Source organism: Parus major, chromosome 2, assembly GCF_001522545.3.
Source record: "Parus major isolate Abel chromosome 2, Parus_major1.1, whole genome shotgun sequence".
Classification (NCBI taxonomy): domain Eukaryota; kingdom Metazoa; phylum Chordata; class Aves; order Passeriformes; family Paridae; genus Parus; species Parus major.
In genome coordinates, this window is record NC_031769.1 from 27,531,720 (window position 1) to 27,556,586 (window position 24,867).

At 35.1% G+C, this 24,867-nt stretch overlaps 1 long non-coding RNA gene across 2 annotated transcripts in view; it reads left to right on the forward strand.

Annotated features, from left to right (window-relative positions):
* The first annotated feature begins 5,411 nt into the window (after positions 1 to 5,411).
* The window catches only part of LOC107200970, a 28,109-nt gene continuing 8,653 nt past the window's right edge, over positions 5,412 to 24,867 (forward strand). The window contains exons 1-2 of one of the 2 annotated variants that reach the window (XR_004495794.1): positions 5,412 to 5,684; positions 15,656 to 15,835. This is a non-coding gene — a long non-coding RNA (uncharacterized LOC107200970). The remainder of the gene's footprint in view (positions 5,685 to 15,655; positions 15,836 to 24,867) is intronic. The other variant, XR_004495793.1, reaches the window with a different exon arrangement.

A 24,867-nucleotide genomic window follows, 5' to 3' on the forward strand; every position in this document is an offset into this window, starting at 1 on the left:
TATTGCAGGTAGCAGATGTTCCCATAAGAAATGATTATATGTTCTGTAATTATTTTAAAGACCAGTTGTAAACAAATTCGGCATTTTTTTTCCATTGTGGATTCTCATGCATTTTTGTGTTGTATAGCCCTGCACAAAAAGTAACCATTCAGCTGCATTAACTTCCACTGCCAGTATAGTTCTTCATGGCACTCATTTGGGTGGACATTCTTGGCCTTTAATCTAAGATTTAACTGGTACAAGAAGGATCTGGCTGGAAGAATGATGCAGACATAGTTTCCTCAGAGGAGTACAATTTCTATCTCCAGACAGAATTTTATTTGTACAGTTCATGTTGATATAATATGTAAACCACAAACAGCATAGCATATTTTTTCAGTGTAACCATCTAATTATGGTGTTTGCTACATAAAAAAATGGTACAGATCCAAACTGAAAGTTTTGACTGTCATCCTAGCTCCTGGATTAACAGAATTATTTACTGCTGGCCTGACTTGTTATCATTAATATATACTATGATGATTTTATGGGTTACCGGTAAGCAGCATAGCAGTAACTCCTGTATTCCTTGGATGGCACATAATTTTACAAATTATACAAATGCATGCTCAGGGCAAGTGAAAATAGCTAATGTGCTGACAGAAGATTTTATTTTCTATTGCACAGCTTGAATTCTTTCCTGTTCAATGTGTGACAAAAGAAATCCTATTTTGTGGCTTTTAAGTCCAAGAAGTGCAAATTTTGTTTTCAGTTAATTTATTAAGCAACTCTGATCTTACAGTGTAAGATCATGCTATTACAGCTGACTCTATAAAAAGTACCATGTATTTTTCATCTTGTCATCTTTACCAACGTGTAAGAATTTTTGTTCAATCCTAGATCATATGGACTCTCTTTTCTGAACCTGCTGACTGACATCTACAGCAGCCTTGCTAAGGCAAAGTAAATGTCATGAGATGTTTTGTTCTACCGCAGACACTGGCAAATAATTGGCATCTGTTTTTTGTTGTCTAGCTGCTACTCTGTTTTCTAAAACAGAAACTTCTATTTCTTGTCTAATTCTTTGATGAATTCAGTCTCTTAGGAGACTGAAAAAATTGCAAGGAAAAAACGTGAAATATTTTGTTAAAGGAAACCTAAATAGTTTCATAGTGACTTCTGTGTAATAATTATCCAAACTGGTTGGAACTTCTTAAAATAAACCAAATGAAAACTCAAGAATGTTTATCTTGACAACTGGAAAATTCTTCAGCTGAATAATATTTCTGTGTTTGTCTGGATATTTTTGATTTCTGTTGGAATTCAGTTACTTTTTTCATGAGCCTTACAGTTTTACCAAAATACAGCATAATTTCTGTGTACACAGTAGGAGATTTTTCAATTGTATCCAACTTTGGCTAACAAGATATAAAATACTTATCAAAATACATATTCAGCTCCTTATTACTAAAGCTTAAAGCAGATAAAATAGCACTCTGACTTCAGGAATTCTTTTGGCTAAGGATATGACATTAATACTCATTAATATGGTTCCAAATGTATTGCCAGAGTAGTAATAAAATTAACACCTAATTTTTTCATGGAAACTAAGCCAAAGTGCATTTGATCTTCTGACTACTTAGCAGTGTGCATGATATGTAAAATATCAATATAAATACTGAATAAAAATATTAGCTCTTTATTTAGTGAAGACAAGTTGCATCTTATGTTGTGACCTGATATTGCTCAGCTGTATAAGAAAAATGTGTGATTAAGGGCTAAACAGCAGGATAAGAGAAGAGATCAGCTTTTGTTTTCACACTGAAGTGTTTCCATAGTTTATCATAAGATACCAAGTAACACACAGAAAATTAATTCCAGTTTTTATATTTACTGTTTGCCACTAAGGTGAAGTCTCACTTTGGTCTCTCTCTTTGAATTTTATGGGCAATATTTACTAAGAGTAATACAAAAATCAGATGCATCTTCTGCATTATTTACACCAACAGTGGAATCTCCTCTCAGCAGACTTCTTTTCAGTAAAATTACAACTCTTGAATTCTAAGCCCCAGTTTTACAAAATAATTTATAAATTTAATCATTGCTGTGAAATGAAGATACAGTTTTAGATGTGGTTCTTTGATTGTTTATAAACAATATAAATTAAATATATAAATATTTTGAGGATAAAAATATCTATATGTACACAGATATTTGCTTCCAGCATCCCAGATCTCCAAGCTTGTTTATATGGAATAAGCTTGAATTTTTTTGTGGAATCACTCTCCTTTCACATATAGTATACGTGATATATTTCTCTCTCAATCCCATGCCATGGCCTGTGTGTATTTACTGGGTTTTTTTACTGTCTAGAACTGATTTTACTGATTTAGAACCCAAACAGCTGCATATCTTTATCAAGATACTTTACTGCAAAATTGAGGTCTGGGGCAATGACATGTTGGAAAAAAGCACAGTCATTCTGTTAGTCATAGAGCTATGCAGCTAGCAGAAAAATGTGGAGAAGTTTTCGGATTTAGAACCTTTATTAACTGCATCATTTATGACACAAAAAGGAAATAATTTCATTTACAGCACTGTGAATGTGTATCACTGAAATAATAAAGTCTTGCTGAATTCATTCCCAGTCTCTCCCAAACCTCATTATTATGATTTTGGTCAAGAACGACTGGATGAGGTTTCATTTCAACTTCATAGTTGAAAGCATTTTTAGATTCCACCTTCTTCATCAGACTTAGTCACTGTACTTAGTTTTGCTGTATGCTGTGCTTACCTCTCATCCTGTTTTACTTCCTTCTTTGTTAAAAAATGCATTAGAAAATTATTATGTACTGTGCCAAATAAATTCTTGTGAAATGTTCTCCATTGTAATTTCAACTCTTCTAATATCAGAACATGGCCTACAGAATTTCAAACTGATTTGATATTTTGAGACTTTTCTGTGTGTTTTACTATTCTGGTTCTTTATAAGAAGAATAGAGAAGGAAACTAAAACAAATTTGTTCTGAAGGAAGAACAAGTGCATCTCATCATTTTTATAGAAACTTTTGAATATATTATGACTTGTTGTTTCTGTATGACACCTGAAGAAGAGTTAGTCTATGTTATATCTCAACTTTAGAAACTGATCTACAAAAAAAAGCTTGATGACCCTTTAACATTCATTGGTGCAACACCACTTCCACTGTGATAGTGACATCCCACTGTGATTTAGAGTAAACAGTGTTTGAACTTTTATCAAAGCATAAACATACTGCTACCATGCTCTCATGGAAACAGGTCCAACCAAGCATTGTCCAGTTATGGGGCACCTACGTAAGGATGCAGATCTGTTGAAGTGAGTCCAGAGGAGGACCATGAAGGTGATGAGAGGACTGAAGCACCTCTCCTATGAAGACAGGCTGAGAGAGCTGGAGTTGCTCAATCTGGTGACGAGAATGGTCTGGCACCTTCCAGTGCCTAAAGGGGATCTACGAGAAAGCTGGAGAGGTATTTGTTACATTTAATTATTGGACAAGGGATAATGGCCTTAAATTGAAGGAGGGATGGTTTAGATTAGACATGAGGAAGAAATTCTTCACTTATGAGGATGCTGAAGCACCAGAACAGGTTGCCCAGAGAAGTGGTGAATAGCCACCCCTGGAACTGCTCGACGCTGAGCTACATGGGACTTTGAGCAACCTGGTCTGGTGGAATATGTTCCTGCCCATGGCAGGAAGGTTGGAATTTGTGATATTTATGGTCCATTTGAACCTCACCCATTCTCTGATTCTATGACCATTGAAAAGTTTCACCTGTAGTACAATTTTCCTCTATGTGAATGCTCTGACCAACTGAAGTTTACTCATTCACATTTTTCTATGAAGTACAAATCATGAAAGGACACCATTGCTGCGCTGCAACAAAGTAATTATTAAGCAGCAGTGTACATTTAAAGAGGTACAGTGGAATAGCACAATTCAGTGAAAAGGCAGAAGGTTTCCACGTTTCTTCTAGTTTAATGTAGTAGAACTGATTCTATTGAATTTTGGGGTGTTGCCACTTAATTTTTTTTTGTAAACAATTTTTGGGAAGTTATTTTTATAATACAGGACCTAGAATTTCTTGCATATATTTTGTTGCAGTGTATGAGATGTATATTGCAATTCTAGCATTTTTTTTCTCCACTGCAAATATTGTAATCCTACAGTATCTAAGAAATTAATACCCCTAAAAATTCCTTTTTTTTAATGAACTCAGTGAAACTGTTATATACCATGGTCTACACACCATGTTATATAGCATGGTCTTATAAGGTGTCTCTCCTCGGAGGATGAGGACATCTAAATCTTATGGCTGTATTTCTTCCTCAGCAGTGAGTTTATATGTGGTTCATATGAAATAGTAAAATCATCAGGATCAAGAGCAAGAATTTTCACAAGAAGTGTGCAGTTATGAGGAAATGTATCTTTAACATTTATAAATGTTCTAATAACTCTTACAACAATTACAATATTAGAACAATATAATGTAATAGAACACATATATATAATGTATATAATATTATATAATATAATATTATATAATACATATTATATAATATATATAATATAATAGAACAATAATTCTAACAAGTTTAGAATTTAACAATTCTAAACTTGAATTTAAAGTTCAATTTATCTTGAACTGAAATAGTTCAACACAAAGTGTATTTGGTGATTTTGAGAAATCCGGAAACAAAAAATTCTGCAATTTCACTCCCCAAAATTGAAGTGATCTGTTTTATTTTCAAGTTTTCTCTGCTTCATTTGAGTTGTTTTGACTTATTATTATTTTATTATTTGACATGTTACTATTTCTTTCTACCAAGTGAAATGACTGATTTTTGCCCCGAGGTAAATTGCTTCATTTTCTGATGTCTTTTTTTTTGTAGATCAGAGTTCCAATATGGCCATGCTCTTGAAAGGGAAGCACCTAATACACAGCTCATTTATCAAGGCAAAAGTGTTTAACTATGACCCTAAGCACATGCTGCTGCTTGTTAGTTTAACTGAAGCTACACAAACATGATAAAAGGTAACTGACCTTTATTCTGTGCTCTTGGTACCTGTTTGATGATGGTCTCACTTTGTCCAGAGGTTTAACAAGTGTTTACTTTTTAACTAACTCTCTGATTACATGATCCTCTTTTCCCTGACTCTCTTCCTTCATCATATGATACAGCTTTTTCTTAAGTCTCTGACATTTCAAGTGAGGGTCACTGTATTTATGCAGTGCCAAGAACTAGGAACAGTCTTATGTGCTGAGTGTGCTCTTCCCCGTTGTTCTGCAAATTAGTCAACATGAAACCAAATAGTGATAATGTGTTGTTATGATTAAGGTTAATAAGCTACTGATTATCTCCATAGACTACAGTTCCAGACACATTATTTAAATGGAATGCTTTTTTGAACTAGCTGATAAAAGATCCAAATTTCCCCCTGTTGTGATAAAAGATGTTCTAAGCCTTTAGAGAGATAGGGAAACATTACACAACAGGAACAATTTACTGTGTTCAATACATTACAGATATATCTTACGGTGACGGTAGCATTCTATAGCTCCAGAAAACATTGTCTGGTAACAAAAGGATGTTCCTCTGTGTCTCTGAGACTAAGCCTCCTGAAAAAACCAGTTGAGTTAAGAAACCAGTTCTTACCCTTTTGGTGAGTACAGCAAATTTAACATATTATTGCATTCAGTTAACCTTGTTTTGTAAGCTTGATCAACTTACAAGGCCACTAGTTTAATGTCATTTAATCTTCACTAGCATTAACAATCCTTCAATAAAACCACTGAAGACAGGACAGTTTAAAAGTATTAAAAAAAAAAAAAAAAGTCCCAAACCCAGCCAACAAACCTAACCATAATTTTGGCTGAATTTTTATCAAAACTGCCAGTGTGACAAAACTTTTTAACCTTCAAAATTAACAAAAGTTTTTAATACACAAAGTTAAATAAAAACCCTTGTAACTTATATGTTCATAAGACACAAAAATCTCAGACCAGATATAAATTTCCATTTTAAATGATTATTTTTTTTTTTGGCCCACTAGTACTTACACAGCTCATTTCAGATCATTTGCATGCTCAGAAAGATTTAAAAGAATAACTTTTCCTTCTCTAGTTCCTGAAGAAGATACTTTCCTTTGATTACCTCAGTCAAATCTAGACTTCTCTTAATGGCAATGGTTTCTGCTGCATTTTTCAGTAGACCCAGTGTTGTAGTTCATTTATTTAATTTTGTTAAAGGATTGTTAAAGCTTGTTGGTGTGTTATTGTTTCCCCCTATTGATTGTATTGGTTTGGCCCCAGTTGTCAGTTATGTAAACCCCTCCTATTTTTCCGGAATGTTCCCTGGCAGTCACCTTAGCCCTGCCCCTACTCCCTATCAATCATTGTAAACCCCACCCCTTCTTCCAGACCCTTCTGTGTCAATCATTTTTCCCTCGAGGCCCCACTGGTTAGTGTATCTTGCTCCCTCCCTCTGCGTATTCCTATTGGCCCTGAATTTGTGATCTCCTCCCCTTATTCCTCCCCTCGAGATTCCCCATTGGTCCATGGTTTGTACCCGCCCCTGGAGGTCGGGCTGTACTTAACTCCCTGCATGGCAGTGTTTGGGGTTGTCTCGGGCCTGACCCCTTCCAGAGTGGGTCCCTTGTTTTCCCCGGCCTGATAAAACCATTGCTGGGAACTTCAGTCTAAGAGAGACTCCTCTACTTTCTTGCCTCCACCCCTGATGCCGTGCACCGCAGAGTTTGGGTCGGCCCAAGACTCTGGAGGTTTCGCTGAGAGAAAAGGCTGATCCCCAGTGATTCCCCACTCTTGGTTCTTGCCTGTGCCAGAGTGCAAAAGAACACCGTAGAGCTAGAGCTAGCCGGAGCTCAGGTGCAGTGCCGTGTCAACCCAGGGGAAAAAAATAAATCCAAAAAACACCACAAAAGAACAGCACAAGAATTTGAAAAGCTTTCTCTGACTTTTAAGCCAAGTGTTCTGATGGCTACCAAGTAGGTCATTACTGACAAGCTTGATTTTTATGCTTTATCATGCCAGTTGACACTCACATACCCCCAAGAAGAATAGCTGAACATTGAGCTAAGAAAGGGCGCTTGTTCTGCCATAAAAAGCAAGGTGCATGGTGCAAAAGTGCTTTGACAATCAATTATTAAGAATCCAGAGATGACAACTCCTATACACATATGTAAGTCAATAACCTTTGAGCAGTTAATCCCCAGGGATCACAGCAGACAGTGGCAGAAAGGATCAAGGTCAGTGATAATGATGTCAAAGTGATGGTGAAGACCAAACACAATCTAGTCTATCCCTAAGAAAAGAAAGCTTGCAGTGACTTTGTTAAACTCTGTAGCGACACACATGATAAGAGGCAAGCTAAATTTCCAAGTTAATTTCTTGCCTTAGCTTAGAGAAGTCCATCTTGCTTCCTTTTTGTTAGAGAAAAAGAAAGCAGACATGTCAATTACTAAGCTCTCAAGTTCCAACTGTTTATATTTCAAATGTCTCTCACTTGTCCTCTTTATCCTTGACCAGCACCATAAGACATACATATGAAGTCATTCAAAAACCCAGGAAAAATTGGAAGTCTCATATTTACCTGTCAAACTGGGGTTTCTAAGCATAGAAGAAAATCCTGGCTGCATACTTATATCACAGGTTGTTTGTGTGAGAGGGAATTAAAAAGATATTAGTTATCCTGTGCATTTTTAAAGGTGGGTTGAAAATTTTCTTTACCTTGAGTTATATTGGAAATTAAATATTTTACTGTTAGTAGTGGAATGCAAAGTTAAAATTCAAAAGCTGGTACTGCAAATATTCAGTTCTTCATCTGCAAGATAGGCACTTCAATAAAAAATATCACACAATATGTACCTCAGCATGTCTCCCCTATTTAGGCAATTTATTAAACCTATATATATATTTACTTATACAGAATAATTAGCCCAACCATCCACTCTGATGACTGAAATTATCCCTATTACAGTTAAGATCAAGAAATATCCTTTCTAAAACGTCAGTCCAAAATTCATAGGTGAAAATTAGGGCTGCAAAGTTCACATATTGACAAGAATTCTGGAAATTATATGCAATCTGAATTTTCATTCACATTAGTTTTTAAAATATCTAGTCCATTAAAATTCCATGAGCTAGATTAGGTGTAAAATCAGGTCTTAAAATCTATCAGATACAAACAATCTACCATTTTCATTAAGATAATTCTTTCATTTCCTCTAAAAAAAAATAATTTCATATAACAAATCTGAAAACTTGTTTAAAACCTCAAATTAAAGTGGGGGAATTTTTTTTGCAATTTAGAAAATACAAAGAAAATGACATTGTTTACGAGGAGCCAAGAAGTGTGATATCACTGCAAGAAGATTAAAGAAGACACTTGGTGTTGTGTGACCTATGCATTTACAGTGTTGAAATGTACATACATTAAATGGAATGTAAATACATTAAATACAAATGTATGAACTCAGAATTTTCTGTAAACTGCTTTGGGCTAGGAGGAAAATTTGGAGATGTATCATTACATGTTTATTATGTGTTTACATTTTTTTTCTAAAACGGCAGGCAATATTAGTCACTGACACGGTTGAAAGATTGGACTACACAGCTCCCTTTGAGTTCGTGATTGACTACAGCCTTTTAGGCCTTCTCTTGTCACAGGCCTTAGCACAAATGGGATTTGGAGACACTGAAGAGACAAGACACTTTGTTTGCATTGGCAGATTTTGAGTGTAGTTGTGGTGGGAATAGAAGGGCCTCCTCCCTTGACAGCCCTCTTTCTCTAAGGAGTGGAAAGAGAACGGAAAAAGACAAGCCTACTGCTTGGACACACTGGGGATATAAACTTCTCCTGAAGTATTTCAGAGTTGCTCCCTGGAACAAAAGGGGAGCAGGGAAAGGATGTCTCTCGGGAGTCATAATTCATGTTCCAGTATGCTTATTGAATGGGGCAGGTCCTTGAAAGATTAATAGATTTTAAGGTCATTTATGATTGTCTTGCCTGGCTTGTGTGACACAAGCCATAGAATTTCATCCCTTCAGTGTTGCTTTCCAACCCATTAGGATTATATATTACTCCAAGTATATATATACTTAATGATTCTCCAGTAATAAAAGAAATAAAAATTTAATGGCCATAAACACAGCAACTTTTCTAGGGCTACTAAAGACCAGATAGTGTAGCATCGCTTGTCAAGTTTTAAATCATTTGAGAGAAAAAATACATACCTAAAAATACTCTCAAGGCTCCTGGTAGGCTTTCTTTGTGTAAATTGAAGGCAGTGAAGGGAAACAAAGCAGCCTGTCCTATTATCTCTCTATTTGGGGAAGAGTATGGATACTCTTCCCCAAATAGAGAGATGGGATTTCCCCATCTGTGCTGGCAGTGCCCTTTGCCGAGTTACTGCCACAGATGTAGGCAAAGGGGGCACTGAGAAGGAGTAGAAGTAGCAGTATTATCATTGTAGAAGATGAATGTAGTGGCACTTCTAATTTATTTAGTATTCAGGATTTCAACTTTAATTAGGATTCTTTTGTCACATCATTCATCAAATGCACTTGAAAGAGATGGAAATTAACACCAAAGTTTCTGTTGCCTCAGGCATGCTTTTAGTACTTCTATTCGTTTTGGTTTATTGTTGTTCAGTTCAGTGAAATAGTTTAGTTGTGATAGTTCACTTAGCTGTAACTGGGTTTCAAAAGAGATTGAATGAATAAATGCTCTTAAAAAGTGCTGGTTTGTGAAGTCCCTGTAGCTCCTAACACCCTTTTCATTAATAATAATAATAATAAAAAATAATCTCTCACTCACTTTCTCTTTTTTTGATATGACTTTTTAAGTTGTTAATGTAACACTGTATACCAAGTTTTATCCTAAGAAGTAATTTTTTGATACATTTGTTGCTAGAATGCTAGTAAATCGCAGACTTAAAAATTACAAGTGTTTAGATGAAATAACTTGCTGAAATCATTTCAGTTGGGATGAAGCTCAGCATAGCTACAAAAATATGGTCTGCATGGGGAAAAGTTTGTATTACTTATTACTCCAGCTACATGCCTGCGAAATTTACACTGTTCTGGCATAACAGGAGCTGTGTTGATATATGAGTGCTCCTTACACCCAGAGCCTCCAGCTCATGTAGCAGAGGTCCAGCCAGACACTTGAGTGAAAAGAATGTGAACCTATATTAAAGTCTGAGACTATGCAACACACCAGGAAGGTTATTGCTGTCAGCACAAAAATTGTTAGCCTGTGTCCAAAACTCATGCTTAGTTGAAAATCAAAAGGTTTATTAAGCAAGTATTTCCAGGAGCTCTGTGATTAACGAATCCTTGTTTATGCTGCTTGTGAAGATGAACTGCATAATCTAAGCAAGTGCAAATTCTGACTATAGGTTTTCCTATAGTTTTGGATTTTGAAAATTTCTTACTGCATTCTCTGGTGTCAAGTAATGTGTAGTTCTGTGTAGCTTTTCCATAAGTAGCATCTCTCTCTCGCCCTCTCTCCCTCCTTCCTGGTTGCTGAAGTTAAAAAAAAATCAGTAGCAAAATTCAATGAACTTCGCCCTTTTTTGTGCCGTCTTCTTAATATGTACCTGAAAGTTAAATGGATAAAGGAGTAGAAACGCTTACAGATATCCATTACTACACAGTATTTAATGGGAAATGTTGCTAATACACAGCTGGTAATATTTTGGGGGTACTTAAAACTGGCATTCTTATTAGCAAGCCTTTAAAATAGGTCTGCAAAGTCTTTCCAGGTTTTCATCTGCATTATATGAGCTAGAAATTACATTTCAATAGGGCAGACATTCTATTAGAAAACATTTGATGGTACATGTTGGATGTGTACTGAAGAGTTATAACAATCACAAGCCTAAAACACAGTCAGTGCTGTGAAATTAAAGATATGTTTCTACTCCACAAAATGTTTAGCTCCTTCTTAAAGGAGCCATAAAGTGATAAATAAGAAACATTTGAGAAAATTAGAATTACCTATAAGCTCATCCACCTCCTGGCTGAATCAGGTAAACATTTCATCTAACATAAGTGGGAGCAAGATCAATCTCCTTTTAGATTATATTGTACATTATATTATATTATAGATATATGAGGATTTTGAATGCTGCCAAAAAATCCAGACACTTTGTACACCGTCATTCAAATACAAGAAACTAATGAGTTTCAGTGCCGTTTCTTTGCCCTCACTGATTTCTGAAGTATATAAACCCTGAAGTATAATACAGTATTTCTAAGAACTCTAAATGTACATTTTAATTATAATGCTGCTAAAAATAATAGTCTACATGTTTAAGAAAATTCAGCTAGTTACAGATTGTTTCAAATAACTGGTACACTGAAACACAAATATTTTGGTGAAAAAATCATGGAGATCAGTTTAGTCTTAAGGAAAAACCTTGGCAACAGGAATTGGTGGCTAAAAGATCTCCATTATAATAGGACATCACAAATGCACATTTTGTGGGTGCCTAAAGCCAGTTCTGAGTATAAATAAACTGTAGCTCTGAGAATATTATCTTTGCCTTGTACTTCAGAGCTGTCAGTCAGTATTTTTGATCATTAGCCATCTGTGATTATCTTAATTTTTGCCAGCAGGAGAAGGAACTCTTTTCCACCAGGGAGCTCTGTTATTACAATATAATTTATATGTAAAGAGCTCATTTCATTAGAGGGAAAAAACCACCAACTTTTTACATAGGTTCGGTGGAGTTTTTTTAGTTTAAAAGAAACTTTTAGCATTAATTATTTTGCTTTCTTGATTTTTGTTTTTGTTTTTTTTAAATTTAGCATCCTTGGCATGGTCCATGTAAAAACAACTAGCATGATATTAGTGGATTTACAATAATTCAGTCTCTATTTTAGTCATTGTTTAACATCCATTATGGAAGATTAAGAAACTGAGCCAAACACAGACCTGAAGCATTTAACTGGAGAAATTTCTACTTTTCAGTTTCACTCAAAATTACTGTACTTGAGAATCTAACTATGTCTTTACCACATGCCAGTTAAAATCCTTAAAGGGTCATCTTAGATTTGCCTCCCATCTGTCTGTTCAAAGAGTGATTTTATAGTGACCTTGTTTTTAGAATGAGTTGCTGAAGTGAAAATGCCGCACCTCCCTGATTTACTAAAATGAAACTCAGCCCATTGTTGTAGTATAAACCTCTATTTTTATTGGTGGTGTAAATGCTGACATTATAAGCTGACTAAATTGGTTCATAAGGACAGTAATATAAAATAAATCCCTTTATAAACTTGGCTAATTCTGGCTTTTTTACAAACCATCCGTTTGTCAATGGTGCTAAGAACCTCTTGTCACTATTTTCACAAAGCCTCGGGTCTTTGTTCTCTTAAAATTGGAAAGTGTTCAGGTGAACTTCAAAATAAAATCAGAGTCAGTATGACTGTCTACACATGATGCCTGTGTTTAACATCCTCAAAAGACAATGGGGGCCTGTGTACACCAAGAGGACACTGTGGTTTCATAAGTGTACACACAAAATTTCTGCTTCATGCACCTAACTGTGCTACAGATGATGTCTGTAGTTTTAGTTTTCCTCTCACAAATCTGCAAGCTAGTTCTAATAGCAATGAAAATTGACTACTGAAATTGAATTGTCTTTTTTTTGATATAAGTAAACTTTGAGGCTGTGTCTACATTACATTGTCAAACTTAGGTTATGTTTTTGACTTCTGAATTTGAATCAATTCCTTGATCTATCATATAAGGTCAGATGAATAGTCTCAGTCAGTTATACACAAACTTCAGCAGTAGCAGAGCATTGCTGGTCTACTCTATCTGATCATATGGATTTATGACATAGAACTATGCTGCAGATAACAGCTCATCCAACATCTTTAATCAGTAGAATGAGGTGAATTTTAGTAAAAAGTGTGAGAATTAGTTATAAAATCTTTCTAATTAAAAGACAAATGCTCACATTTTGAGAGCATAACTTTTTTCTTTACAGTTACATTAAGAGGCAAACTGCAAGGAGGAAAAAGATATATGTAAAAAGAAAGAAAAATATTGATGCAAAATTTAATTACTGGTGCTAACATTTACAGCTGGACTTAAGTCTTGCATTCCCAGCTACCTGGGGTTTGCACATTCAGATCACCTCACTATTGTACCAACTGATTCTTCACAAGCAGATCTCACATCAAAGTAAAGAGGAGCAGCTGGGACATTCACCTCAGAAGTGCAGGGAAGCTCTAATATAAAACACTAATATAGACAAACACCTTCACTGAAATTGACCCATGAGTATATTGGCATAAGGATAGGAATAGTTAATATTCATTTATGTTACAAGTATATTATAACATAAAAAGTTACACTTAAAAGGTTTAATTAAAGTAATATTACATAAGCACCTCTGAACATATGATAAGCTTTTGATAAAATACCTTTTGAAAATTGTAATTTTCAAAATTAAATAAATTGTAGCATGTGAATTGTATAGCTAACAGAGTAACAGAAGAATTGAATAGTACAAGGTTTTCTACATTTTTAAAATAAAACTACCTTCATAAACTGTCCTGGTTCAGTTAAACAACTTGGGGCAAGCTGAAAGTAATTCACTTCTTACATCTTTATTGCCAAACTTGATTTGATTTGATTGAATCTATATTTATCCTCATGTGGCTCCTGGAGCACTCGTGAACTTTCATAATTCCAGTCTATCAGGATAAATCTGCAAGTAAAAAAACTCACTTTTATCAGCAGGTATTCAATGAATGGCAGGTGGCAAATAAAGCACTTAGAGAATTGTTTTAATTGCATTTCTCTCCCATATCCCAGAACTTGAGAAAGTTTTAGAAAGCTGGAGAGGAGCAGGATGGGTTTGTTTGCTGCTTTGATTTTGTTCCAACACTGCATGATTTCAGAAAAAAAATTTGCTGAGAGAATTTCACTGCCTTTCATGTATGGGTGATATTTAAACTGGCACAATAAAGGGCATATTGTAATGCAGCAGAGACGTACATCACAACAAATATGATAGAAAATAGTTAAATTTGCTTCATCAAGTATATAAAGAGGCTTTTAACCTGAGACAGTTGGCAAGGAGTGAGAAAAAAATCATTTTGTCTTGGAAGTTAAATGGAAATTTAAGAGGTTTAGCTGTAGCTATGTTTTCTCCAATTAATTTATTTCATAAAATTTAGCTAGTACTGTGCTACAAGAAAAGAATTAACCGAAAAGTTCAGTGTTCAGCTCAAAATGTTTTTTTTCTTTACACTGTTTTCTTACATGTTCCTTGTTTTGTGTGACAAAGAGAGCACAAAAGAGAACACCTACCCTGCATTAATGAGTATTTGGGGTTGGGCTGGAGATTCCAGATCAGAGCAAACATTCTTCAGTGAATGAAACTGCTGAAATTTCCCAACATAATCTTTGTCTATGAGTGCAGCAATTTTGAAAGCCACCTAATTTAAAAATAACCACGCTTAATATCTTTATTTTCAAGGATTTTGATTGAGATGTCTAGATTTAACAAATCTAGCCAGTGAAATACCAGCTGTTTTTACAGGAACATGTGAAGGAATGTTTTGGTGTATATTTATAGCAAGGAGCTTTATTGTGTAACAATTTTGTGCTGATGAAGCATCTCTATAGAGACATAAAGAGAGAGTACAGTCTGGAGGTATGAGCAAACTGAGGATCAAGGGTTAATAGTGCACCAGCCTTGTTTAAGCTTCTTTGCAAAGTGAGGCGAGTGATACTTGGTTGTTCTTAAGAATACAATGCAAAGCCTTCGGCAGGGAGGTTAATTGTGATGCAGGAAAATTAAAGGAAAATATATGGATAAACGAGCAACTAAAAAGAGGTGAAACTAGAGTTCTCTCAAGTTCATAGTTCACATGGAGACAGTGAGACTGAGGCCTGTTTCACGTTTTGAGTTTTAATTGTCCAATACTGAAAAGCATGAATTTTTGCAATGAGCAGTTGGTGTTAGAGGGCATTTGAAAGAGCTTAAAGAGTATTCACCCTCTACAAGGTGTGCTATCCAATACCAAACAACAAAAAATGGTTATCTGAGAATAGTTTTCTAAAATCAGGAACCATCATTTCAGGCCAACACTTCAGGGCAACTTGGAGATTTTCCATGAAGATGAGATAGGTATTGGCTCTAGTCTTCTCTGTTTTCTTCCCTCTGCCTCCACCCAGCCTTATAAAATTCTGCATGTCTCTTACTCCATGGAGTATGTAGGTATACTGTGTCTTCTGTGGGGAGAAGTACTCCATTTGAGTTTTCTGAAGTGATGTTAATATTTTATGCATTTGTTTAAGATCTAGCCATTAAATTTCCTTGCCTTTAGGCTTTAAAATTAGATTAAAAGCCTTAGAAAAATTATTTTGCTACAACTTAACTTGGCCATCCAATGTTCATTTGCTTGCTATGTCTCAGTTAACTGATAGGCACTTAGGAAAGATCTGGGATTCTATATCCCACAAAAAAAAATCACAAGAGACAATTTCCTTGAGAAAGCTTGATGATGGTGTCCTTTTCCTCAGGTTCTGAGTGGTAAAAGATGAGTGAAGAGATGAGGACTAGTATATTTTCCTTTCCATTTTCATTTACAGGTATAGCCCCTGAAGATGGAGGTGGGTTTCTCCTGTGGTTCAAGTGCTAACCTAGGACTCAGAAGAGAAGTGTTCAATGTCCTGCTGTGCTACAGACTTCTGGAAGAAGAAGTGTGATATTTCATTTCACCACCTCTGACAAAGGCATTATTTCATCCCTATTCTAGGGATTTTATTCAGGTAAACAAATGTAAACATTAATGTCCTTAAGAAGATTGCATTTAAGGTATACTTATGTAAGAATTCATCAACATGCTTCTATATTTAATAATTTTAGATAAAGACTGTAGCTTTTATTCAAGTTTACAGTTTTCACTATATTAGGAATTTTCCTTGACTATGGATGAAAAAAAATAATTATTACCCTGGAACTTAACAAGATGCATTTATTCCTATGTTATGGTAAAGGAGGAAGTTCAGTTCCAAGGCCAGTAGCAAGCAAATGTATTATTTAAAAAGGAAAGAAAATACAGCCTTCTGGGCATTCATTTGCTTAGAGGAGTCCTTTGTATTTACAGTTCTAGAAAAAATATTTCCTTGTAAAACATTCAGTAAATACTTAAAAGCATACAACATTCCTGCTTACTGAAGGGAGGCAACAGAGATTACTCAAAGGAGAACTGAAACCAGAAATAATAACATATAATGGGGAAAATTCCTGCCACTGTAGTTCAAGAGAAAATAGTCAACCTTCAAAAGATAATTAAGAACTTTGGGGGACAGCAATCACCTTCAAGGGACACTCTGGGATATTTGGTTTCTCAATTTGAGTATCTCAATTAGGTATGTAAAGTTCAGTCATTATGATTTTGCCCATTTCCCTCCCACCTCTCTTTTATTCTACCATTGTCTGAAAAATTTATCCAGTATGATAAACTGCATTATCTGTGACTCTCTTTTATCTCCAAAATCTTCATGCTCTCCTCCTCCAAATTTGTTGCTAACAGTTCCACTAATGAGTCACTGTGAAATCATTTCACAGACGTATTATGAAATGCTCAGCATACTCAAGAGCAGAATTATACACATTTTATGGCACTGTGGGAAGTTTTTAAAGGATTTGAATTATTTCTTACTTCTGTCTTTTTCTTACCTTAATGAGAAGAAGTAAGAAAAAACCAAACAAAACAACCACCCTCTTTCCCACATTCTCCCTTTCAATTTCTCCTCAGCAAGACTACAATTCTCCAGAGCTGATTTTCCTAATAGAGTCCTCCCTGACTATGTTGGACAAATGTCATGTCCCCTGGCTCTCTCCATCTTGTAATGAAAATAGACCTATTGCCAGCTACACCTTGCTGATTGCTTCCTACCTGCTGCTAAGGATAATTTGTGCAGTGTAAATGAAGGCTTCAGTAGTTGCTGTAGGGAAAAAAAGCTACAAAAAGGGACTGCTATTCAGCACTCACAGAAAATAGCCAATAAAGAAACAGTTCTGATTAGCTGAAAATGTTTAAAGTGTATAAAGTATATAAAAGATCTTCAAATTTTCACAGTCTTAATTATATCAGACATCATACAGAAATGTTTTGCCCTGGAAAATGCATTACATACATTTGCATCTTTTAATTTGCCTAATTCTATGTCGAGAATTTTTGTGTATTTGTTTTCTTCATTGTTCTGTCAAATATTTCCTACAGGATTGCTTCCTATTGTTTGGAAGTAAGCAATAAAAGGAGTTCACCAATAGTACTGTACAGAATATTGTGACCATTTGGAATGCAGGTGTTCATGTTTGCTATTTTCCCCCAAATATTCTTTTAGATAACCTCTTACCTCTGAAAGAATGAAAGAGACAGAAGCATTATATGTGCATTACAGAAAATGGTGAGTTGGAGACTGAAATAGTGGCAGTTCCAGACAGCAAAGCTGTCTGCTGTGTGTGACCTCAGATCCACCTGGTTTGGCCCATCTCTGCTGTGCAACAGCTCGTGCTGCCTTCTGTTTGTCCCACGCTATGAGAACAACACAATGCCTATGTTGATGCAAGAGCCTTTATCATATATTTTGGCCCATTCAGTGTGTGTAGATAAAGGCAAGAATACTATTTCTAGCCATTGAATGACTGCTGTTTCATTTTCTTAACACTGCCTGGGATTTAATTGAAAGGTACAGGCTGCAGAGGGGGAAAAAGTCACTAAAAACTAGATACCACTAAGGAAATTCATTGTCCTCCTACTGAAAACCAGATGACATTTCCTAGATTAGACACTCAGTGCATTTCCTAGACCAGGAATTCAGGTGTGTTTGGATAATTACATAACCTTTTACCTGCAAAGACTCATACAGCTTTCATTTCTGTCTTCTGCAAAGAGAGAAGAAAAGAACTGCATCGATAATCAGTGTGTTTTATATTCCCTATCGCTCTATCCCTTTCTTATTCTCATAAGTTGGGGTTATCTCCACACACATTTTCCTCTTGTCTGTGCAGAGTAATACTTGAAGCATCTGCTAGCACTAGTTTAAAATACTTTCTGCTTCCTGACAGCTAGTATTTCATCTTGATCCTCTCTAATTATCCTTCCAAATTTGTCTCTTTTCACAGTTTTCACCAGCCTCCTCAACAAATTGTTTAGACATTGTAAAATGCTGGTCCTGCTTCCAAGTGAGACTGCTCTTTAACATGCCTAGATTCCTTCTCCTTCAATTGCTTTAGCTCTTTTCACCTATAAAACTATAATAGTCCAATTCATAATGTTTTTTTCTGAGTTTCAGAAAAAGACCTCTTTACATATACCACTGGCCAAACTGTAAACCTTTCACTCATAGCAGCAGCTCACCAAAATGAAAACAAAGCCACAAGGCAGTGGAAAATCCCCAAACCTTCACACCCACAACTGCAATCCTTCAGGGAGAGAAATCAAGCAAATCTTTCCAGTTTTACTGAGCTCCCAGAGGACTTGCAAGGTCCTGGAAGATTTGAAAAACACTAGTGTCTTTTGGGAATTGATCAACTTTCTTGCTTTTTAGGCTTCAGTCTAGTAATCCAACAATGTTGGAAGACCTGTGGGAGAGTAAGACCCTCAGCTCCATCCTTCGTTCATACTCTGGCAGGCCAAGCAGTGCTTGTGGGGTTTCCCAGTTAACTCCTGACTTTTCAACATGGCACAATTCATCAAGGGTTACGGAAAAAAATTGTTTTATCAAAATAAGGGAACTTTTTACATTTGTTGTTCAGTGTTTGATAAGTTCTAAAAAGGAAACAAAAAACAAAGTAATTTGTTTCATGTCTCTACCAATGAGCAGTGCCTGGGAAGGACATCACTTCTGAAGCAGAGCTGTAATCAGCATTGCTCCTGCCTTGAATAGTGTGGAGTGGTTCATCTTTGGTTTTGAGGGTCTTCTGAAGTTTCCATAGTCCAGAAGGCTTGAAGTGTCATTTCAAGCACGGGATGTACATTTCTACGTAATTACATTTCTGGGAAGCTCTGGGACCCAGCAGAGTGGAATTTTGCTTCCATTTCCAGACATTCTTGCTAATGAGAAAATTTTTGTTTACCTGCTGTTGGCAGAATGGAAAATTCAAAACAGTAGTTGTTTTTGTTTGGGATTTACAGCAGTTCTGTCCATCTCTCAAAGATTAAGATAGGGAGACATTTTTAAAAGGTAGTTATAGTAGCAGTGGTAGTAATGATAATAGTAATAATAATAATGATAATAAAAATAATAAAACCAATAATAACATCAGCAATAACAAATAATAATAATGAAATTAAGCCAGTGAGTTTTGCATGCATTGAGAGGAAAAGAACAGCAGCTGTCAATGCTGTTAAGAATAATTTATATATTGTCTATTGTCTGGTTTCTCCTTCTGGGTTTATAAGTGTTGACAAGTTAACATCAGGGCAAAGGTACATTGGGCTGTCAGGTTTCTATTTTCTGCTTCTTGCTCTTCCACAAAGTGCTACAGAGATTGATTGATTTGATTTTAAAGAGTTCAGTTACATCACAGTGACACAGTCTTCAATATGAATTAAAAGAATAAAATTGTTTGTTTAACTTGTTTTTGTGTTGACAGGATCTTTGCACTCCAGGCAATCACTTTGTTTTCCTTACATCTTTGTTCTTTAGCCACCCAAATGTGGAATGTCACTCAACCTTGTCATATGTTTTTTTCTTGATGCTCCTTATTAGTCCCTACCATTCTTTTCAGGAATCTAACAATTGTGGATACCCTTTGTCAGTCAGTTGCTCAGGTTTTTTTGCCATTTTAAGCTTCCTCTCCTTATTTTAACAGTTTCTTAGTGGACATCAGCTTTACTTCATAAGGTACCAGTTAAGCCTTTGAGTGATCACTAGTGTGATCATCTAATGAAATTTCTCTAGACATCCCAAATGAAAATTGCACATTTGAACCCACAGTTCACCACCACCCACAGTTTAATTTTAACACAGCTCTAAATTTTTTGAGGGAATTAGGAAGTGATAATACCATTAGGGATCTTGCTGAGCTTCAGCTAATTCTGAAAATGAGATCTAAGTGTTTTCAGAATAAAATTTAGCTAATCATCCAAAATTTTGAGCATCTTTCACACACTGAACTCTCCCACTGAACCTTTCCAGTCTCATCTCTTGCACATACATTTTTAATCTCTGTTTTACTACACCTTCTATACTCATTTTAGTATGGCATTCAAATTCGTATGTGTATTGGCTGTTATTTTAATATATACAGAGAGCTGAGATGAAATATCAAAAGGAGCACACAAATAAATGGATATAATCCAGAACTGAAGACATCATAAACCGAAGGTTTTCAGGCAAATTATGTATGATATAGGAAGACTCAGACATGATGTGATGAACTAGATTAGATTTCTGAAAATGGTCTGGAAAAAGTTTTGTGGAAGCAAAAATTAACAGGGTTACTTAGAAACAGAAATATTAAACAAGTATTGCTGTTTTGGTTTGTTTAGTATTTTTTTCTCTTGAACTGAAAGGCTGCTCATATGTAAAAGAAAATGGATTGTGAAGTCATTAGAATAAAAATGTGTAAAAATCTATTGTATGCATATATGGGCCCTTATTCATGTATTTATTTAACTATTAGTTAATAACTCATAATTATTAACCATTAGTTAATAACAAACTATTTAGTTGAATCTCAGTGATGTAAGTTAGTTTTATCAATTACTTAAGCATCAAAGTAGTGTAGACTGGCTAGTAGTGGAAATGCAGCTAATCGTTGCCTTTTCTCAAGAATGGGACCTTGAAAGGCTAGGCTTTTTCAAAATGACAGAGTTGAAAAGACATTTTAATCCTAGCAAAACTCTACTGTTTGCAGCTGCATTTTTGCTGATTCTCTGAAGTCAGAGTTAATTGATAGACAATTTGGCCTGTAGACTTTAAATAACATACTGAAAATCTCTGTTTTGGGGAGAGGCGGGTTTAAAGTTAATTATTCCCCCAAATGACTTTTTCCAACTGAGTAATAGTGCTGGCAAGAACATTGCCATTAAGTCCTTATTTCTGTGGATTTCTTTTTTTTTTTTTTTTTTTCCCCTTTAGTGTCTAAGGCACTGAAACTTAAAATCCTTCTCCTGGGATGGGATATGCTTCTTGTCCATAATGAAATATACGTGACTGATTAGCTCATTCTTTTTATTTTGGCTACCTGAACTTCTCCAGTTCACTTTTCAAAGACAGATTAGAAATCTGGGTTAAGTAGGCACAATTCCTAAATAGGAATAGCTAATTATGGGATTCCGGTTTTGGTTCCAGACTTTTTAGGCTCTTCAGCATTTCTGATCTGTAGTTTTATATTTGAGTGTAAACAGCTTTTTCATTCTTCATGTCTGTGACTTTCTTTCCTCTCCTTTAAACCAGACTCCCTCTGAGCTGGAAGGCAGATTTCATTGAACACCTGAGACTCTTCACTCTGGCCTTCTAGTTAATCTTCTAATGTTTTTTTCCCCATAGTGTCAGCATTTATCTCTGATAGCTTGCAGTTTTGCTCATTTATTTTGTTTTTCTGACATTTAAAATAATAATTCAATAATATTATGAACCAGATTAGAATCTATTTTCTTCACATCTTTGCTTCTTACGGTAAATTATTTCCATATTTCTGAGTAACAGCTGTTTCTTGCTTCAAAGCAAGATTCGATTTCTATGGCACATACCACAGCTTCAAGGAATGTTTTTTGCCTTTTTTTTTTTCCTTTGCACTAAGCTTAAACTGAAAATACACGTCAGTTTTAAGGCATGCCCTGTATATAAACCTCTGTAGAATTTTCTAGTTCATCTGAGGTTCCCTCTTTTTCCCCTCAACTCTGATCATCAGAAGGATATAAATTCTGCAACATGCTTTCTCTGAGTTGCTAAACCCTAGACTCTTTTGATTTTTGCCATTTATGTGTCCTCTGAAGTTGTATTCATGTTTCATTTGCTTGAAAACTAAGTGGGAAATTTACAAATAGATATTCATGTGGCTGTCTTAAAAGAAAGGTGGTGGTTAAGACAATACATTTTAAGATGCTTTAACAGAAGTTAAATATTAATTATCTAGTCTAATTTAGTCTGATGAAGACATAACCCTAAATTTAAAACATGCACCTATTGAAATATGTATGGGCCTACTTCAATATGCTTAGTGTTTTAGCATGAAATGGGAATTAATTAAATAATTCACATGTCAGATGTTTAGAGATAACAGTTATCTATCATACTCTTACCTATTGCAAATTTGTTCAAATTATGAATGACAAGGCATAAATGTTAACTCTTTTAGGAGAGGTATAATAATATTTTCTAATTATTTGTTATTGTCTATATATTATAGATACAGATGTACATATATATATATGAGACATATGTATAGTTTCATGTTTGCTATTGATTGATTGCATTAAATTACAACTTCTGAAAGTCAGGTTTTGTTATCAAATAACTAGATGATTGTATTTACAGCTATTCACAGGGGATAAAACCCACTCAATAGCATCATTTCCAAAGAAGTCAACACTATTCAGATTCAAAAACCTCTATTTTCTTTGTCCACCCACTTCTGAAAATAGGCAAAAGTCTGATACTTGTCTGCAGCAGTTTTGGTTTCAGTATACGTTAAAAAGTAGCAGTTCTAAATTGAGTATATGTTATGAGTTTTATGTTTCTTATTTAAGCCTCCTCAAATTTGTGTAATTTTTAGCCAATACCGATAATTTAAGGCCTAACCTGTGACTTTTAATTTATCAGGAAGCCTGAGTTTCCCAGATCAGGTCAGTGTTTGGTAAAAAAACAAACATTTTGCTTTTCTTATTTGCATTCATTTGCATTGCACCATATTTGCAATTTGTAATTAATTTTGTAGTCTATCTTTTTCCTGGAGTACTTCTCAGTTTATTATTATTATTATTATTTAATATAGCCTGTGGAACACTGAACACTGATTAAGTGTTGTATGCTCTCTGTTATCTCTGAAGCATAACCGATGAAGTATTGTGAATTTGGCACTGTGTAATGTAGCATTTTGCTTGCTGTGCAGCACTAACAAACAACACATCAGTAGTCATGCCTGTCTCTCATTTAAATGCAACCTCAGAGTCACACTGCGTGTTACAAATATCTGGGAGCTGTGTGATTAGTTAACATCTTTTGCATAACCTTAAAATTATAGCAAGTTCTCAGGAGATAATTAGCTTTCTGGATACCTTTAGTGAAATGAACTGTGCCTTAGCAATGACGGGTACTATGTGTTCTACTACTCCAAGGAAGGGTGGCACAAATATCCCCTTAAAAATAGGCTTTCTTCTCCATTAAAAAATAAAGTAAAATGAAAGCTAGAGATAAAGAATTCCTAGCTTATTTATTTCTTGCTATCAGGATTGCTTTTGCTCCGTATCTTTTACATTCTTTCCTCTTTTGGCAACTCTTCTGGTATAAAAAAGGGTGTTCAGCAGGCACCAGGCTCCCTTACTGAAATCTGCTCACTTCTGTCCAGAGTTCATGTCTCATATGCTAGGTGGGAGTAAACAGACAAAATACATCACAATGAAATAATCAGGAGGATGTGATACGATATTTTTCCTTAGCAAAAGCTTGAGTCTTCAGTTCTTTGTATAGATTTATGGAAAGCAATGTTTTCCAAACATTCTCCAAATGTTTTTTGTCTCTTGAAATAATTCCCTAGCCGTATCCATGTGCAACATTTTAAAGCTTTTGATCCTGCTTTGAAAAGGCTATTCTAAGCCTTCAGTGTTTACAATATTCTCTTTTAGCACTGGAAGTATCTGTATAATAACCTCAAAATTAAAATGTTTTGGAAGCTTCTAAATATAAGTTATAACTGCAGCTGTCAGGAAACAGGATTTTGACAAAATTGAACTTGTTAAAGGAAAGTATCAATTTTGATTAAATTTGCTTGAAAGGTGTTTTCTAATTTGAAACAAAACATTTCAATAGGCTAACAGCTTTCTCTACATTTATTGGAATATAATGTTGCTGTTGGTTTCAAAATTATTTTTCATTTTGAGGTTTACTGGTAACTATGATATAATTTAAACCAAAGAACTGAAGTCTTGAAACACTTTAACCTTATTTCTCTTGAACTTTAAATGCATTCCCCTCACCAAAGAAGAGTTTTGTAAGAACCTTCAAATTTTATTTTGATTCTATGTGGTGAAATGTTTTTCTGAAAGGCCAATTTTAAAATTAAATTCTAGATTTCATAAATTCTCTTAATACTTTTTCTGAAATATAAACAGTTGGTTTAGCTACACTGATTGTGCAAAGATGTAAGCCTGCACATATCTTTAACCATATTGATCAAATTGAGAAGCTCTCACCAGTTTGGTGGATTTTTTAATGCAGTTATCTTTGCCAGGGATTGTATTGCCCATCTGATTTGGTTGTCAGTCGATAGATTTACTAGCCACCATTGCTCAAAAGGACTTTTGTTAGGTTTCTGAAAGTCTAGTGAGGAAACAATGAAGACATATAGATAGGCCCAAAAATCATTGAAAATTCAAGGTATACCATTAGAGGAACTGAAAAAGAATGGTCTGTAAGTGACAGAGGGAAGGTACACATAATCAATTTCTTGGAGCGACAAAGTAATAATACTCTGGTGAATAGCCTACTTTTCCAAAACAAACAAGCAAAGGAATTATTTAATAATATCCAGATGCTTGACTGAGGATCCTACAGGCATTCCTAGGATCACTCTCTTGAAGCAAGGAATACGCAGCTTTTCAGTTTTCCCCTCTCTACAAATA